Source organism: Halyomorpha halys, unplaced genomic scaffold (assembly GCF_000696795.3).
Source record: "Halyomorpha halys isolate HHAL.00 unplaced genomic scaffold, Hhal_1.1 Scaffold408.1, whole genome shotgun sequence".
Classification (NCBI taxonomy): Eukaryota; Metazoa; Arthropoda; class Insecta; order Hemiptera; family Pentatomidae; genus Halyomorpha; species Halyomorpha halys.
This window is the reverse complement of record NW_027113749.1, coordinates 219,691-224,985: the sequence shown is the minus strand read 5'-3', so window position 1 is coordinate 224,985 and position 5,295 is coordinate 219,691.

Below are 5,295 nucleotides of genomic sequence, written 5' to 3'. Positions count from 1 at the left end.
TGGTCGAAACGTCGGATGTTTAAAAAAGAATAAAGTTGAGAGAAAAAGGATCAAAATTGTTTTAAAAAGAAATTAAATATTTTTAAATCAAAACATGAAATAATTAAAGGTTTAAAATTTATTGGCCAGAATACAATTCCATTTAGTTTATAGACAGGTTGAATTAAATATTCGAATATTACTTTTGAAATAATTAAGTTATAAACTTGATGAATAATGAAACATATTTCAATAAAGGTTATCTTTTTTTTCAATACGAGTGCATTTCATAAGAGTCATGACTAATTACGTGTTCCGTATAACACATATTTTCTTATCAGTAATAATACGTAATAGAAAGTTTCGTTAATCCAGAATATCATCCGTTGAGGGCGAGGGAATTTCTTTAATTAGTTAGGATTAATTATACGTATCTGAAAATGAAAATGTTTTATTACGTAAAGAGTTATATTCAACAAAATTATACAGGTATGTAGGCCATGTATAGAAATCTTTTTCCATTGTTAGATTTCTTCAATTTCTTCTATTATGACTGACCATAAATTGAGCATTTTAGAATTTTCTTGTATGATTTTCACCTCACCATTATTTTTTTATCTTTTGATCTGTGAATACCAGATACTTCCAAAGAACTTGATAACTGTGAACTTGAATTTTACATACTGTGAACACTTGGTGAACTTAGAAGTCGTCGAATGTGGTTTGTAATAATATTTAACTTCTAGTTTCCGAATAAACATATTTGGTAAACAAAATATGAAGGTCTGATGCTGGATTCCTTAAACAAAAAGGAACAGAATTATTTCGATCATAAAAAAAAAAAATTGTTAAAGAACTAACTCAAATTGTCTCGGTAAAAACTCAATAGAACGGAAATATTGGGAAATAATATAAGATGCTAAAAAAGAGAATCATTGCCCAACCAGGAAGTGGTGAGAAAAAAAAAATTAAGTCCGTATATACAATAGCAAATATAAACAATCCTACGATTACACACTTTTTATTGTTCTTTAAATTAGTTATTTAAGTGGCAGAAGTTGTGAAGAACGGATAGTTGTGAAAAAAGAAAAGTTTATTTGTGAAATAATTGTCGTCACTTATATTGATTATAAATAATCATTTACAGGAGATCATCAATAAACTTTAACTACTATCATGACGCAGCAAGAAGTCGAATAGTTTTATATCATGATTAAAGGTAAATTTGAACGTAATTCATAGGTGCTGTGGTATTAATCCTTATAGTGATATTGTGTTATATCATAATCTCAGTAAAATTTCATTATAATAAACACCGGTTTTCAACCTATAGTCTACGCTCTACTAAACCAAACTTTAAACAATCCGCGACCAAACCACAAGGTTCTCAAGAACCACCTACTGGGAACAACCGTTATAAAAAGATATATCTCAATATTTTTCAGGCTAAATTATATTAATCCTCAGAACATATTCTGTTATTTTTCATGAAGTCTTCTGTACTAAATCCGATCTAGACCATTTGTACCAATAAATCGGTAGATAGTACTGTTAAGAGCTTCTTCTTCTTCCCTTCTTTTCTTTGATGGACATAAGGAGTCTCAGAAGTGTAGGGGAGCCGCAGTATTGTAATACAAGCATCGAACAGGTAACAAATATTGATAGTAGTAATCGAATTAGCGATATTAACGTCTCCAAAAGTGCAATGCATGTGACTGATTCCTCGGTCATTCCTTGTGTAATTTTGTTTCATTAATGGTGTCAAAAAAATTGACTTTTTATTATGTTATGTTAATTGTAGGCGCAATAAGCTTGCTTTAATTCCAGATATCATACTTGTTAATATAATTATTACATTATTGTAAAATTCTATATATTGTGAAAAAAATATAATTTCATATTCCATCACGACTGATAATAGATCCTGTATCACAGTGGTACTAAGTAAGTAGTTTTCTTAACTTGAGTCATCGTTGATTATTTTCAATTGTTATTTGACGTAAACTATCTGCAGAATTAAATAGTTTTCGATGTAAACAAAGTTCTAATGTTTTATGCTATGATTTTTCTTGGTAGGCAATTAGTTTTAGAGTTACACCTGTCACGTAAGTTAAGAATGTGATCTTCGTATGGACAGCAATTCTTCTTCTTGCAGCAATTCAAGTCGTGGTTAGAATCTCTGTACTAGGAAGAAATGTCGTAAATGTATACATTCGAACTAATTTTAAACTGAAATGGTTATTGAAAATAAGTTGAATTTAGTTGATGGTGTGAAATAATAGATCTTTTTTTTTTAATCTTAACATTTTCGATGTGAATTTTTTAATATTATTTATTGTTATTGTTATTATTTAACGTTTTATGTTAAATAATAAAAATGATCACACAATGAAAGTGTTGCAATGCCCGATTCCATAACGCGGATGGACGCCACTGATCTATTCTTGACCTATTATATAAGACTGATATCCTAAAACGATATTATGCACCTCGTAGATAGGTATGCTCTCTCCTCTCAGTGCACTCCGCACTTGATTTGCATGGGGGCACTATTAATGCTCAACCGAAGCGGAGGTAACAAAAGACACGCTCTTCAGTCTCAGAGCATTTCAATAAGAGAGACTATTATCTTGCATCCGAGATTATTGCCTAAGTTCTCTTACTAAGTTGATTTTAATACTAGTGTTAAGATTTTCTGATTTTTTTTCATGATTGTGAAATTAAGCACATACTATTACGCAGAAGCAAATAATTCACTAATTCTCTAGTACTTTTCCTAAAATCATTGTTTAAAATAATCAGTTTTTCATTATAGTCTGATTCTGTTGGATATTAGCCATAAATCAAGCTTCTTATTTTATTCTTATTTTACTTTTACTTTTAGGTTTTAATTATTTTTTTTTCGTTCTTTTTATTTTTGATAATTCTGTTTAATTTGTTTCTATCTTGTCTTGGTACCTCTGAATAAATACAACAAAGCTGGATGAAACACTATGGTAGTTTTATTAAATAGTCTATTATATTTTATATTATTTTTATGGAAGTATTAGCACTTGTATAACTTCCTTAGCTTATTTTAACACTCAACCAACGTTTTGGCCTATTCAATTCATTGCTGTTGTAAAATTAAACTAATGCGCAGTCAGCAGTTTTTGTTTAAATATACATTTAATTTAAATAAATAAATTAAAATTAATTTCAAGCTTTCTATATAATTTCACAATTATAAAGCTATTTTAAAAAATAAATAAATTAAAATTTATTCCAAGCTTTTTATTTAATTTAACATTTTTACAGCTATTTTAACTATTGTAGGGGTCTTCATGATTGTTGACACTTTTCTTGTCTGTAAAAAGGTCTGTTAATTACGCCACGCATCAAGCAGCTCAGGTACACACTATTTTGCCTGTTATCGTTTTGATTAATTAGTTGCTCATAATTCATGTTTGGATTGAATTTTTTTATTACGTTTTTAAAACGTCAAAATATTTAAAAATTTTATAATAAAGTAATAAATAAAAATAATAATTTGTACGTTCTGGAAGGAGTGGTTACATATTAAGGTTTCCAGAAAATCTGCTGGGATCTCCTAATTTAGCATGAATTTAAAATTTGCCTTTTCCTATCCTATATTTATAACATTTAGCATGCTAAAACTTTTTTTATTTAACTCCACATCATGAATACGAATTTGCAAATTTAAAACGTTTATTAAATTCAGCAAAAAATTCAATATTCAAACCATTATGGTTTTATAAAATAAAAATTGTCAAACATTGTTGCTTGTTGAAACATTGCCTTAAGATAGCTTGATATATCTTTTAGGCCAAAGATGCTTGAGCCTTAAATTTATTAAGGCCTAATTATTTTAGCTTCAATGAAAGCAAATTTATAGCTATCGTTAGTGGAAATATTGTAAAATCATCTGCGTAACACTTAACTTTCGCCTATGTGCGTTCTGGCTGCCAAACCCATTTTTAGGAAGTCATAAGTAGCTACACACGCTCAAGCTACATTGATACATCTCCAAGATAATTAGATAACTGCATACATATTAAAAATAAATCATGGAACCAAATTTATAAACGTAAATCAACAATAGAACAGTAGAAACATGAATCAGGATTGAATTTTTTTATTTAACTACATTCAAATTACTATCTTTAGAATTGGAGAACTAGGCAACATGTATTTATTCTCCATATAAATATACAACAATGTCGGGTATTATTTATTAAAAACACTCCTACTAATATATTAATTTTTTCTTTCAATGTGTAGAGCAAATATTTATGTAGTGTTGTTTCACTTAATAATTCCAATGATCTTCTGAACCTCTGAAATTCTATTGTAACAATGTTAAAGTATGATTTTGAGTTCTGTTTTCTTTTGTACTAGATCAGCTCATCCTTACCAACTCTAGAGTACGCTACCAACAGATCGTGCGAGAGTTGAACTTGTTGAGTACATGGTTCAGAGCTTCTTCCTAGCACGATAACCTCGATTCATTATTCTCAACCCCGTTCCTGGAGATAAATCAGAAGAGGTGCCGAATGAGTCCATCCATATTACGAAACTTAATTTATTAACGAGAAAGAATTTATTATTTATAAGAGCTTCCAGGAGCTGTTAAAAGAATGCCTTTTGAGATAACAGTAACGATTTTCATATAATCCAAGAGCGTTACATATCGAAGAAATATCTTTTGATAAGTTTAAACTTTACTTAAAGGAAGTGATTATTGAATAACTTTCAAACCGTCATTCTTTCATCAACATTGATACTTACCGGTGATATTTCTAAACAATTGAATCAGGAAAAACATTAATATGATCCTTATATAAACAGTATAAATTTTGTCTTGACTAAAGATATAAATTAAAAAGTGAATCTATTTATTATTTGAAAATATGCTGTAGTCATCGTTTACACTAAGAAATGGTTTGGATATCTATTTTCCATGTAATGGAAGAGTTTACATATTAATTACGGAGTTTGAATTTAATTCAGAGTGCATTTTATATATTCTAGTCATATTAATAGTTATTACCAATTCTAAAACTTTTTTTAAAATAATTGTATTTTTTTTATACTTGTTGAAATAGTAAAGCTCCGTATGAGGCAGGCATAAGTTAAGATGGGTCTTTGTACCGCTTTATACAGTAACCGTTTATTTCTACTGGATATTTTTTGATTTCTTATTGAAGTATGGAGACATTTTATATAAAATTTTCCTTGCTTTATCCAATTTTTAATTGATGGTTAAATAATAGTTTGCTATATTTTATTATACTATATGTAGTATTGCTATAGTTT